This window comes from Protopterus annectens, chromosome 12.part0 (assembly GCF_019279795.1).
Source record: "Protopterus annectens isolate FY-2018-M chromosome 12.part0, PAN1.0, whole genome shotgun sequence".
Classification (NCBI taxonomy): domain Eukaryota; kingdom Metazoa; phylum Chordata; order Ceratodontiformes; family Protopteridae; genus Protopterus; species Protopterus annectens.
Window position 1 is genome coordinate 1,296,126,081 of NC_056746.1, and position 15,182 is coordinate 1,296,141,262.

The window sequence follows — 15,182 nt, forward strand, 5'->3', positions numbered from 1 at the left end:
CTGGTAAATCATTCAGGACTGAAGACACCAAATACTCACGGACAAGGGTGCCCGCAGGCAGGTGCAAGGGGGTGCACTTGCACCCCCCCCCCTGGAACTGGCTGGCCAGGAGATTAATTTTCTTTTAATAAAAAAAAAAAAATACTTTGGCATTCTTCTTTAAGGAAAGACTTGGCATTCTTCTTTAAGAAAGGATATGGGTCCAGTCCCATAATGCATCACATCCATGCGTGCGTTGTCGTCCACTCACAATTTGAAATGCTTCGCGCCCTGGGAGAATAAGATGCATTGTTGTCCACTCGCAATTTGAAATGCTTCGCGGGAGAACACGTCTGTGAGTTCTGCTTCGATCATTCAAATTATATTTTCTATACAATTTCTTTGTTTTTTTAGATTAATGGTATATAATATGTATGGGCATGAAATAGGAATGGTTTTAATTAGTCTGCTATGCCTTTAAATGGTTAAATCATATCCAAGAATACGAAGTGTGACAACGTTCTTAGACACATTTGCTTCTGTGTTTTACAATAGCACTGAGTTGTTTGGTTTCACATGTTTTGGATTGGTCATCAGGTATCTCTTTTTGACCAACAGAGATAGATTGATATTTGCTGATGTACTGGTCTAAGTGCATATAACAGTGCCAATGATTTTTCAGCATACATCCATTCCCTATTGGCTTTTGACTTTGTTTATTTGACTAATAAGGACAGTTTAGCTGTGAATATGTGAATCATTCAATTATACGCAATTACTTTGTCTAATTTACGATTATCTCGACAAATGTTATACTATATGCCATTATTTATTATATTATGCTTATGGGATGATTTTAATTAGTGAGTTGGGTCCCTGAACAGTGAAACTATATTTAAGAACATTCAGCATTAGGGAGTAGTATAGATACTTTTGCCACTGTGCCTAGCAACGGTATAATTTTAATTGGTCACTGTGTTCTCCATATGACCAATGAAGACAGATTCGTCTGAATGTTCTTGATAGCACTAATCTTTTTCCAGCATATACTTGATCCTTATTGGTTTTTGCCATCTTTATTTCGCCATTGAGAATAGATTAATTTGTCAGGATGTAAAAGATATGATAGGATGCAATTGTTCTGTTTAACTAATGATATTTTAACAAATGTTATGTTTTATTTGCATTCTTTTTTTCTGATTGGCTAAAAGATACTTTTTAATGACAATATTTTTTTAGATGTTTAAACTTGATAAAGGGTTCTACCCGAAAGTGCTATGAGTGTGTGTGTGTACAGTAAAATTATAATGACACAAGAGCAATAACCACAAATTACCTTTAAAAAATCATAGCCATAATTCCTGGATATCATCTCATGAAAATGTGATTTCATTTTTTTTTTGAGAATGTAAATCAATGTTCCCTGCTCACATGGGTTTCATTCAGGTTTTTTAAATTATTGAAAATTACAGATTAAACATAACCTGACTTTGACAACATTAAACTGGAGATTGACAAGTTTTGTGTTATTTTTGGTATCATAATTTAAGACGTCAGATGTGGTTTGCCCATGTTTTTGTACGTTAGACTGGTAAGGTTAATAAATCAATAATTTCCAGGGTGTGTACTAGGGACCACCCATCTTTCTAGTATAATTCTAAGACTCATATTTCTGATACTTGGATTTATGAAAAAAAAGAAAAAAAGATCTGAAAACACTGGAGAAGATCAAATGTCAAACAGTGATGCTCGCCTCTAACGTTGTTTTTTGCATTAGGATCCCCTGCATCCTTCAGTATGGGGAATAAACTCACCATACACTGCAAACTTTGAAATAGCAACTCTGAGATTGCCATAACTCAGAGAAAAGGAAATATTCTGAGAAACAGCAATTTCAGACCTGGTATATGGAAGTCCAAATTTTTGGCTGTTCAGTTTCACTATTCTGAGACACTGCGAATATCAAATGATTACTGACCAATTCCTTATGCAGGAGCATCACAACAGCTGTTCTCTGTACTCCAGGAACATGCCTTATTGCTAAGCTTAAATTAAATAAGTTCATGAGGAGCTCACCAAGGACATGTTTGCTGCTATTAAGAATTCAGGGAATATGGTTTGGGCCCATGGAAGTGGTATTTTTAATTTTTGAGGGAATAATCATAAAATGTTACATGTTAACTGTAAGGGATGCAGGAAATTGTGAAAATTCAGTGACTGTTTCTGGGTTGAAGTTTGCATTTATCTGTTAGCATATTAGCCATATCCTTACTATCAAAGTGTGTTATGCTGTCTTGGATTAAATCAGAGCATTGCTGGGTGTTATTTCTTAATTTCCAAATGTAGTTAAAGAAGGAGTTTTATATTTCCCTGGTTTCAGAAGTCAGTTTCAGTTCATAGTTTGTTTTGGCCTTCCTGATTTTGATATTTTGCTGACTAGTCAAATAATATGGTGATTTAGATTTGTAGACTTTAATCACCAGCAAAACATTTGCAATAGAAAATCTCCTATATAGCATGCTGATGTGTAATATTCTCCCTTGACCACCAATGAAAGTGGCCTCTGCGCAGATCGAGTTTCCTTGTCAATGAACAGACAATGAGGAAGGCTGGGGAGAAATAGGTAGGGAAAGGTATGGGTGTGGGTGTGTAAGAAATAGGTAGGGAAAGGTGTGTGTGTGTGTGTGTGTGTGTGTGTGTGTGTGTGTGTGTGTGTGTGTGTGTGTGTGTGTGTGTAAGAAAGAGGTAGGGAAAGGTATGTGTGTGTGTGTGTGTGTTTGTAAGAAATAGGTAGGGAAAGGTGTGTGTGTGTGTGTGTGTGTGTGTGTGTGTGTGTGTGTGTGTGTGTGTGTGTGTGTGTAAGAAAGAGGTAGGGAAAGTTATGGATTTGTGTGTGTGTGTGTGTGTGTGTGTGTGTGTGTGTGTGTGTGTGTGTGTGTGTGTAAGAAATAAGTAGGGAAAGGTATGGGTGTATGTGTGTGTGTGTGTGTGTGTGTGTGTGTGTGTGTGTGTGTGTGTGTGTGTGTGTGTGTAAGAAATAGGTAGGGAAAGGTATGGGTGTGTGTGTGTGTGTGTGTGTGTGTGTGTGTGTGTGTGTGTGTGTGTGTGAGTGTGTGTGTGTGTGTGTATAAGAAATAGGTAGGGAAAGGTATGGGTGTGTGTATATGTGTGTTTGTAAGAGGGAGGTAGGTCTGTGTGTGTGTAAGTAAGTAAGGAGGGGGTCATACCTCACAATTATCCAGATTTTTGCCTCATACTTTTGGTTTGTTTCTCATAAAATTGTGTTTTTTCTTGCAAATCACTGAGGATTGAAGTCAGAAAATGTTGGCAGACATTTGAGTTTTAGGCTTCATATCCTCAGAAAATGCATACTAATACAAAACGTGTTGTTCTATCCACTTTCTAAGGAGGTATGGGAATGTATGTGTGTGTCATACCTCGGAACTGTAAAGATTTTCACAGAATGTCCAGATTTTTGCTTTATATTTTTGGTCTGCTCCTCATAAAAAATATTTTTTTCTTGATAAATCACTGGGATGAGCTAAGGATTAAAGTTACTAAATAATGACATGTATTTGAGCTTCAGACATCATCCTTTAGAAAATGCATTCTAACACAAATCCTGTTATTATAGCAACTTTTTAAATGGGTCCCTAGTTTTGGGCCCTGGTCCCCAACATTATAACAGGCTTTGTCCAGATTTCTTGTGCTAAGAGATTGAGAGGTGTGTGTGTGTGTATAAAAGTGAGGTAGCATACCCCTCAGCTGTCCAGGTTTTTGCAGAATGTCCAGATTTTTGCTCCATATTCCTTCTAAAAGGATTGAAGTTGCTAAATAATAACAGATGTTTGAGTTTTAGACATCATATCCTTTAGAAAAATGCATACTAGCAAATTATGTTATTTTTAGCAACTTTCTAAGTTCATGAGGGCAATATTTATAATCTGTCCCTGTTTATTTTAGGCTTTGTTCAGATTTCTTGCACTAAGACGATGAGGGTTGTGTGTGTGAGAGTGCGAAATGCCCTAGTTAGAGTTAGCAGGTGGAATTTATTTTCACGTGTATTTTTAAGGACTTGTGAGCTTCAAGGGAAGAGAAATTTACTGCTGCTCATGCTACGCCTGCTTAAAATGTGCAACTGTTTTGATAAGCAAATGGTATCACTGTTGTGGTATAGAATTTGAAAGCAGTGTTAGTAGCACAGTAGGTAGCATACTTGCATCTTGATGTAGAGGGCTATAGGTTCTACTCCCACAGCATATAGATTTGTATTTTAAGGGGATGGGGTGCTGCAGTCCTGAGAATGTCCTCCTTTGGAGGAAATGCCTAGTAACTATGAACCAGTTTTTCAACTTGCCACCCATTTCTTATTGCAGTACACCAACTTACCATTTTTTTAAATGTAGCATGGGCAATTTATTCTTTAAGATCAGTAGGCACTGAATTTGTAGATGAAACACTGAAATATAAAGTTTTCTAGCAACAACCTTTGCATTAGTTTCAGATCTCTTTAATGTGGAATTTATTCAGATGACATTTCCTTCTGCAGAGATTCTGCATATTGATTGATATTGGTGGATTGTATAACAGAAGTTTGAGTGGCCCTTTATGGTTGAAATGTTTTGAATTGGGCAGGTTGTCATTATTGGTTCATATGATTTGTTTCATTGCTTAAAGGAAAAATGTTCAGAACTATAAATTTAAAACACACTCTAGCAAGTGGTGCTGTATTATACAAGGGATATAATTAAATTATTATATAGTATAATTAATACAGTCAGGAAGGTGAATCAAATAACGTTTGATTGGTTCTAAAAATGTGTGCAAGATACCTATGATTTGAAAAAAGCCCAATGGTAAACTTACCCTGCCACTGGCCAGATGCATTTTCTTTGAATGCGGGTTTCAATGTTGTTTCAGTGAATGTGGGCTTCAAAGGTAGAGAAGTTTTAATGCTAAGTCTCTTTTCATTTTAAGACTATTGCTTTGTTTAGGTTTAGTAAATGTCTATCAGTGTTTGTGCTGTAAAATTTGAAATAAAAGTTGTAAATGAAATCCAAATATCTGTAATTATTGTAGAAGTAAAGCATAAAACAGTATGCACACTGAGAGATTTAAACAGTGTCTATGACAAATAGGGAGAAATAAATGGGATGCTGGAATGACTGTGTGGGCGGGGGTGGGGTCAGCAGAGGGGGTGGGGCTGCATGGGTGGGGTTTGGGTTTGCACCCCCCCTCCCTTGCAAAAAATCCTGCGGGCTCCCTTGCTCATGGACATTTGAGTTTCATTCTTAATCTTCTTCCTTCGGCTTTTCCCGGTTGGGGGGGGGGGGGGTCGCCACAGCGGATCACCTGTCCACTCATGATTGGCAGTGGAGGTTTACGGTGTCGAGTTGCCAGCCCGGCGCCCAACCTTCCGCAGAAGGCACACACACGCACGCACGCACGCACGCAATCACACGTAGGGACAATTTAGAGTGTCCAATCCACCTAAAAACTAAAAAGCATGTCTTTTGGATGTGGGAGGAACCGGGGCACCCGGAGGAAACCCACGCGACCACAGGGAGGGCATGCAGAGCTTCAGTCTTAATATCCTACAAAAATACATGTTAACACGTTCATAAGAGCAATATTTAAAATCTGGCGCGGCTTTGACCAGAATTGTACTACTGGAAAACTGAGCCGCATGCAAACACTTCTACATAACCCGCCTGGGCTTTACTGTGGGGGGGGGGTATGGTGTGCCATCGCAGATCCAGTGGTCGTGGCTCGGCATAACTTTACACTTCACCTAATTATTGTTTTAGAATCGATGGCATCGTTACATCAAGCTGAGTGACTTTCAAAATGAAGTTCTTGTACTTGATTGCACGTATCACCAGTAAACCTTATCGGCAGCCTGTGTTTTAGGTTAACACCAGTCCTAATCCTGCTTAGATGTAGTCTCCGTATCACTAGTTTTATAAATCCAGTTAATGGAAAATACAAGTGTAACCTTATTTACCAACATGGTTATTGTCAACTGTGACTTCTGGTTAGTCGCCATAGCTCTCAACCAACCAGGAGAAATCCAGAAATAATCAGGGATACTTTTAAAATATTACCACTATTATCTCGGGACATCAACAGACTAAGAGAATGTCAATTAATATACATTTATGACATAAAAGAAGCCTGTAACTCGACTATCAATTCACCACTTTTCTCCAAAAGTCACCGGTTTTAGGAGGGATTAAAAGGGACAGAATTAACATTTCAGTCAAAAATCAGAGACAGTTGAGAGGTAAGAGCTGCTTGTCTACAGTGATATGTAGATTTTTGTAACCCTCATGTCCGGACCACGGACATGAGGATTATATGCCGCACATATCCTTAAGTGTCACAAAGGTACACTAATTTAAATGTAGAAATAAAAAAAAACGTATAATCCCATATGTTAAAGAGGGCGTCGCCTTCCCAGTCAGAAACGAGTCCCTCCCTCATAGTACTTGCTAAGGAAATGAGTTCAACTCCGCTAGAGCGGTTGCTAAGGAAGTGAGTCTGTGTTCCCTTCTAATCCGGGACTAGAAGGGTACAGGGCAGTAATGGCCGGTAGTTGGAGCAACTGATGCTTAAGTACTCTGTTTTACAATGTTTTCACGTCCTAAACAATGGCGGACCAGGCCTCCTGGTTTGTTTCAATTATTGTTTTAGTCATTACGAGATTACGGAGTTGGAGTAAATGATCTGCGATTATTATTCTTGCAGAAGATGTGCTTTGTTTAGCCGTTGCTAGGCCGCTGCTTACTGAATTTGTCCATCTGCTAGTCATTTCACTCTGGTAGAAAAGTCATGAGAGAGCTTAATGTCCGATCCTTAATGCTACAAAGCTTTGTTGCAAAGTGAAGCATTTTGCAAATTAAATGTATTAGCTTTGCAGTAGTACGATGTTGAATACCTTATAGGTAATGTTTGATATGGAAGCATTTGGAGAATTTCAAGGTGTGTATTGTGTTGCATATTTGTGCACCTGCTGTCATGTAATATACAACTGTTTTGCACTGTTCTAAGTAGGTAATTTGCGTTTCGAGATGGTGATGACATAAATTCAGAAAATAAGAGCTTGCTTTTGTTTCCTTTCTCCAGGTTCCACTGTTTAACTTTTGTTTGCCTTGATGTTTTGCATGGCCACTGTGAATCTCTCACCTTTGCTTTCTGAAAATCAAGCAAAAAGTGCAGCAGCTTTTAATATTTTAAACAAAAATAAATAAATGAAATCTGTAATGCACTGTAGAAAACATTGCTGTAACTGAAGTGGAAAACTGCAAGGTTTCCTTATACTATAATACATTTGCTGCAAAAAAAAGAAGCTTCTAATGTTTTGCAAGATGCAGTTACAGGTTTTGTGTAATGCGAAAGTGATTCGTATTGTCACTTGTGTAAATATGAGTGTTCAGCTGTATCACCCAGTATAGACGTTTTTAGAGTTGATAACTATGTGATTTCTGTATTTTCAGTCCATGGATTAAGCACGTCTGTATAAGCAGGTAGTTTGATGTGGTGATGCTGATGTATTTAGCATTCTCCATTTTTTTACTACTTTTAAAGAAGGGCAAGTAAACATCCATATATTCATTTGGTGTATATGCATACAGAATTTCTCTATGATTTTCATCATGGGATAAATTAGTTTAATATGACCATGTTTCATATTAACCCATACTTCTCAAATATACCTCATTTGGGGTCTTAAAACGTTCATGTTCCTTGAAATTCCACATTGAAAGGTCTATCACACACTCAGTGTTGGGAATTTTTTTAATTGATATCCATAGTAAATGATAATAAATATTATTTTTTTAAATAAGTAAAATCAGCATTTTTAACCATCCTATGACATTCTTAGTTGAAGTTAAGTCTTCTTCCGGCTGCCGTTAAAATGCGTTCCACATTTTGCCCATTTATTCCACAGTATGATGGCTAGTGTTCCTCATTTTGAAGATGGAAGGTTGAAAGTTATGCATAAACCACACCCCAAAATGGTGTATTTACAAGCAATTGGAGGATTATTATTTGGTTATTGACTCTTCATAGCCAGTTTATTTATTCAAGAAATGAATTTCGGGAATACCAACTCAAGAGCAAAGTTTAAGAGATGAATCTTGTAATCAGTTTCAAGAACATATAACAAGCTGAAGTTATGATATGCAGCCCTGTAATAATTCTCTGTGCATGGGGAGTTTTTCTTCCCGATATATTACAAATTAGAAAAAGTGTAGGAGGGCAGTCAGTCGCACACTTCATGCTGCAATATAGATGACAGCCTGAAGCATATTGAGCAGGTTGTCAACCAACTGCTTTAAAAGCTGCTATGCACTGTGTGCTGCACTTTTGTTTGAGTGGCAGTGCAAAGTGTGTGATAAAAAGCTGTCAAAAGTTTCTCTAGTTTATTCTGGTGACAGCTGCTGTGTGTATCTGTTTGGTGAGGCAATGCAATCCTCAGTAGCAGTAATATATTTCTCATGTATGTCTCTTGCTATAACATGCTTGTAGTGCATGGGCCATAGTGTTTACACTCCAAAACTACCAAAAGGATAAGGTTCTTGTGCATTTTCTTCTGGCACCAGAAAAGTACATAATAACTTTTGTTATATATTTTTACGAGCTGTTATACTGTATCCTCACTCCTCAACAGATACAGCAAGCACTACAGAACAACATTGGACAGCGACAGCTTTGAAAGTGAGAAGCATATTCAGCTATCACAAAAATTGCATTGTTTAGTGTCAAACAGCTTGTAAAGCTGTTGGTTAATCAGAACACTTTGCTTCTTGCTTTTGTCTGTAGAACAGCACCTTTTTTCAGCTGTTTGTTTGGTAGTATTAAGTGTCTTGGTGCTCATATAGAGTTTTTTTGCTTTTTTTGTCTGTGGTGAATGGTAGGCTATAGGAGTAGCTAAAACTCAACATACTACAAGGTATTATTATTATTATTATTATTATTATTATTATTATTATTATTAGGATTTTTTGATTCTAATAAATTAGTTTATGTGCTTGAGAAGTGGAAGTTGGAAAGTTCACTTTCAGAGCAGAGTAAACTAGTTTATGATTTGAGAATCCAGCAAAACTGGCTTGAATTACCTCCCAGCTTATTCTCTCTCAGCTCCAGATTATCCATTCTATCCTATACTAGCCTTCCTACTGCCCAGCACTATCCCCTCTCATCTCCCATTATTCCTCCCTCCAGACCTCTCCGAAGCTCTAACCAAGACCTACTACATATCTCAAACCCAAGTTTAAATTTGGACGCAACATGTACAGCTATCACCCCACTATTGCCTGGAATAGGCTCCCACTAGAAATCAGGACCCTTACACATCCTAAACAATTCGACAGCCACCAAAGAGCACTTTAAAAGTCACTGGTCCTGCCACTGCACTCTCCCTCCTTAAACATCCCCTACTTCTCATGCCTTAATCTACTTTCTGCCCTTAACTCATTATTCTCATTAGCTCTCTCTAATCTTCCTTGACTAGTCTTTCTACTGTCTTCTAAAATCTATTAAGCAAATTGCCTCCGAGAAACATTCTGTTGTAATTATCTTGCCTTCATGCAACTACATTATGATAAAACTGGGTTTTTGTAACCACTTACCCAAAAACTATATTCATCTTAATAACGTATTTCTTTTTATACATCTTGAAATAGTTTTGCTATACACCTGATTATTGACACTGTATAGCATTATATTACCACTTAATGCCTTGTAATATTTATTTATTTATTTATTTAACATTTGTTGACCGGGAATAATAATCGTAATAATCCTGTAACATTCCTGTTTAATGCTAATTTAAAATGAAAATTGTATAATATGTTGGAGCTTTTCTCCCCGGGCCTCTGCTGAAAAAGGGCTCTTCAGTTCAGTCGGACAATCCCAGTCAACAAATGTAAAATAAATTAATTAATTCTGGGCTTCACTTTTTGCCAGTTTCTTTGAGCAAGTGTTCCTTGCTTTACAGTTCTGCATTGTATTGATCTTGTGTTAAACAGCATAAGAGGTAAAATTGTCTCTTTTTTGATAGAGTCCATAGGTTTTGATTGTCAAGCTTACAATCTACAGGCATTCAAAAAACTTGATTACCATAAGCATGTGTTCGTAAATTGTCCTTCCCATGGTTATATTTCAAGGAGGTAGGAAAAAAATGGGAATTGTGAGAACAATACATACAGAAGAGGAATGAGGTTTAAGAGAAGGCAAGACGTAAAGGAGCTGTTTGATGTTTGACTGAAAATGATTGGGCAGATTGTAAGTGATGTATAAACTTTGCAACTGGGAGTGTGTCAGTATGGTTTGTGATATAAAATGCTTGCAACTAGGATTGTGTTTGGTTTGTTTTGTTTTCATTTATATATATTTTTGATTGCTTATGTCGTAAGTGATGATTTAATAAAGATGTTACTTGTTTAAAAAAAGGGCACAAATTGAATAATTTATGTAATGTTGCCTAGGTTATATGAGCGTCTGTATTACATAATCGAACTTTTAAAAGTTCGAACGTCATGTGGTCAACACCATATGATCGAACTTTTAACATTTTGAAAATGTAATAAAAAAAAAAAACAAAGAAAAAAACCTACCTGAATGGTTTAAGCAGGGAGCAAGCCCCCCTACACCCCCCCCCCACTCTTTAAATACACCAACTCCGAGATCACACTACATTGAAGAAAAGGGAAGTCTTCCCATTCCGCACTGTACGGAGATCTCCGTTGAAACATTCGTACTTTTAAAAGTTCGATATATGGTGTCGACCATATGACATTCGAACTTTTGAGAGCTCGGCAACATTATATAGACCCTTATATGACATATAGCAATAATATGTGAAGTATGTTTGCAAATGTGAACTTGTTAGTACAATTTGATTACTTTTGTATAAATGTAAAATTGCTTGTGTCACAAATGATAATTCAGTAAAGGTGTGTTTACATAATAAATAAAAAGATTGTATTTCAAGGAAGTTAGCAGTTAATTTCTGGTAATAAAAAGTGACACATTTCATAATCTTGGTATATACTCTCTAATTTAGTTGTCCATTGTTTTCTGTTGTTGATCTAATGTTAGCTTCCACAGCAGTTTGTTCCAGATATAGACTTTTATACAGGAGCAGATCAGAAATTGTGACCAGACATAGGTCAACTCATACTAATCTATAATAATTAGACTGTAAAAGCCTTTTTAAGTAGCTCAAATTGACATAGGTCAACTCGTACTAATCTACAATAATTAGACTGTAAAAGCCTTTTTAAGTAGCTCAAATTTTGTAACCCTATGATTATTCTAGTAAGGAATTATTGTTTTTTTAAGTTTGTTCATGCGGCTTTGAATTCTCCAAAATGCAGCATTTGTGTTTTCTAGTTGATTAGAAAGATCAGTGATGTCTAAAGTGGTGCAGTGGCCTTCTCTGAATAATTATGGGTTATGATTTTCTTACTTTATTAGATAATACCCTGCTCAAAGTTTAGTTTATATGTTTTATCTACCACAGTCCCAAGATCTTCAATGCTGGTATCATTTTTGTATTATGTATCTGCAAAAGGGACATAAATTACAATTGCAAAACAAAGTCAGATGATGCTCATTTATAGACCACCTTGGAAGATTTTGTCTTTTTTTAGTGAATTTAATTATGATTGTTACCCACATTGAAGGTATTGGCATATTTTTCTTTTATCTGTAGGCCATTTCACACTTTTTGTATCTGTGAGGAATAACCCCAAAAGAAGTGGCCTCAGTAGATAGCCCTTGGGACACCATTAGTAATCCCCAACTTTTGGCCTACTGTTTTTTAACCATTGCATTACATATGGTACAACATTTATTGCTTTTTAATAGTCCATTAATCTCATATGTAGCGTAGTGCCAAAAATCTTAGTGAAGTCATGATAAACTGTGTGCTCTGTCACTACTTCATCAAGTGTTTCCTTTAACTCTTCAAAGATTGTCACAAGGTTGAGAAGGCAGTATTTCCCTTTGACAGACTCCTACTGTTTCATAGTTAACAGAAGTAGGTACCCTCTCTCATTTTGGATAAGATCGATTTTTACAGTCTCTGTAATTTTTATATATAGTACTGGTTAGGGTTGATGGGGTCTGAAGTTGTTTGGGTGTGATGTGACCCTCCACCCTTTGTGAATTGATACAGTTACAGCCTGCTGTCATAGGTTTAGGAGATGCCTACATTTTGTTGACACGATTCATGGGGTTTAGATAAAGTTTCCTTTTCTATGGGTAGAAAAGTACCAGGTATGTTGAGTAATCTGACAGTACATTTTTAATTGAACTTGTTGCAACAGTTTTAATGTCTGTAGGCTTCTAAAGAATGCCTTATCTTGTAGCTAGATGATCACATCATTGTTTATTGATAATATGTTGCATTTTATTTATTGTGTGACATTTTGTTCATAGTATGATTCCATCAAATGTTTTTCTTATTTACTTGTACATTTTTGTGCTCAAATTAACCTTTCCCATTTGGTTAGAGATTGGCCTTACCCCATCCCATGGTTGGTAATTTATATATTACCCCTAATGAGAGTAAGTGAGATCATACCACAGATAATTTTATGTATTATTTTTATATTGATTTACCTTTTGTGTATCGGGGTAGTGCAGACCCAACTGTTAGATCAGCCTGGGTAACATTTAGAATGTGCAGTAACAACCAACAACAAAAAAAAATGGGTACTTGCGTATTATCACAACCCAATTCCAAATGGCAGGTAATGGGAAGTTGTTGAATCAAGAAGGTATGCAAGTTGTGGAATCCAAACGAGGAAGAGGAACTGCTTACAAGGAGGACATGGGTATTTGTAGATGTGACAGGTGTAAATACTTAAAAGAAGTGAAAAACTTTTATTTGTGGACCGCAGACCCTGAATGCCGTAATGTATGTGATAAAAGACATCGTGATCGAAGGCAGGTTGCGGGTCATTTCCGTTCTTATTTGCTGTTAACATGGACTGTGTTTATCTGTTTCATAGTACTGAAGTGGTATTGACTGTGAGGTGGCAATTTAATAAATGTCAGCTGCTGTGTTTGGACTATACCTTTATGAAGATAGTTGATCACGTTTGAGGAAAGTGTCGAGCGGAAAGCTGGGTGCAGGCAGTGTATACCTCACAAACTTTTTTGGTTCCGTTATTGAGCTGCACTTTGTTATAGTCAGCTGTAAAGGGAAATTATAATTGAAAAAAGGCTTACAATTGTACTGTGTTGTTCATGTTTAGAAATATTTAGATTGTGTGACTCATGTTTGATTGTAATAAGGCCCTGATGTGGTAGAAGGAGTGGTCATATTTCTGGATGCCATGTTCAATTGCTCCCCATTCTCCTCCCAGTCCCCCATTCATTTTATAAGCAGAAAGAGTAGTAAAGGTTACTGAACTCCCAACTTCTAAGTGTACAGTCAGTAAAGTAATTCCATCAACATAACATACTGTTATTGTTGTTGGATTCAATTTGGAAGCTGGTTGCGAGAGACTTGTAATCTGGTTGCTATAATACGCAAGTACCAAAAATGTAATGACCGCAGCTAACAGTGGAATAGAAAGGTAATATTAAGTAGTCACAAAAGTGGTACTATGTACAAACCTTACATGTTGAGGTGCACATTTTACAAGAAGGAATCAGAGGAGCACCAAGAAAAAAGTGAGAAGCCTTGTAAAGTTGTAGGAGTAATGCAAGTGTTTGAATGACAAAGCAACAGATAAGCAATGGTAAAGACAGAGTCCAAGGAGGCATGAGGCATGAGAAAGGTAAAAGTTGTAAGATGACAGTGGGCAAGAAGAAGGTGAAGCTATGCACATAGTTACAGGAAGGGGACACAGCGGTACCAGTAGAGAAGTGGTGTAAATGGGGGTTGATGTGCAAGGAAATTAGTTTAGTGCAGTGTAACATTAGTTAAGTGGTATATCCTACATTCTGGCATTTTTATTGTTGAAAGAAATACTGTTTGAGTTCGGACCTGTGTTTTAGTATGCTTGATGCAATAGTGAGGAAGAGATTGTCACAATTTTAGATCAAGTACAGAGAAACTAGTTGGAGCTATGTAATTTGGTAGACATGGTGTGTTTACTAAGGCCTGAGGTTGTAGATTGGGGTGGTAATAAGTTTCATTACAACGGGAGAAGGAGCATCTTAATGGAGTAATCTGAAGAGCTGAGGGCCCAGAACTAGGTTGGATCTGGTTTGTACTTGGAGCCAGTTTGCCTTGGATAAAGTAAGACCGTGGTGTTCATGGTGAGGGGAATTGTTGATGAAGTGACACATTTTATTATGTAAGGTCTATGTTATTGCTATCTTTTTGTAAGAGGAGTTAACAAGCAAAGGTAAGCCAAACTAAAGTTTTACAAGCTGGATACATTCACAATGGTTGCTCTAGCTGGTGATGAAAGGAATTGAAATATTTTCTGAGCCCAGAAAAAGAGGTGGTTGATTTTGGATGTAATTTTGAATGTGCTGTTGAAAGTTAAGAGATCAGTCAAGCCTGATGCTTACATATCTAAATGAAGTAGTGGTGTCATTAAAGGTAATTATGCTGTTCAGAAAGCTTGAGGGACCTGGGAGCTTTGCAAAGTTTTTGTACAAAAGCGCATAACCCTCCTTTTTTAGGTTAAGGAGAAGCTTTCCATAGGTTTGTAGGAGATTACTAAGCTAACGAGCATGGGTCTAGCCAATATAACCCGATTTTACCCAATATATGGCCCCTAGGAGCAAGTGGATGGCATAGATTTGTACCTCTGCATTGAGAATCTTACAGATTGCCCCTGTCCATAAGAGACATAGGCACTATCCCAGGTTTGAATATGGAATTCCCCATCCATTGATCCAAACTGCAATTGAAGAGGGTCAGGGAAGGGCTCTGTTTAATGTGAATAGGAAGCCTATTCCAAAGACAGGTCAATCTCTGAGACGCATCTCTGTCTCTCCAGCATGTTTTGTTTGAGTCACTGACTAAGTTTAGATCCTTAGATCAGGTAACCCTCTTGTTGTTTGACTTGCAGATGTGTAGCAGCTCCCTCGGGTTTGGATTTGAGTGCCTTGTAGGTCAGGCATAGGTCGCTCCTTAATAGTTTGGTAGGAGACAAAAAAAAAAAAAAGGATAGGATTTTTATATCACATTACACCCTTTATTTTCTTTGAGAGGAACCTCTGAGGTC

General features: G+C 37.2%; 1 protein-coding gene across 2 annotated transcripts in view; it reads left to right on the forward strand.

Moving 5' to 3' along the window:
- Positions 1-6,478: 6,478 nt before the first annotated feature.
- The window catches only part of KIF3B (kinesin family member 3B), a 446,778-nt gene continuing 438,074 nt past the window's right edge, over positions 6,479-15,182 (forward strand). The window contains exon 1 of one of the 2 annotated variants that reach the window (XM_044090351.1): positions 6,479-6,923. The gene's annotated coding sequence lies outside the window, so the exon portion shown is untranslated. Of the gene's footprint in view, positions 6,961-15,182 lie in introns of both variants that reach the window. The other variant, XM_044090350.1, reaches the window with a different exon arrangement.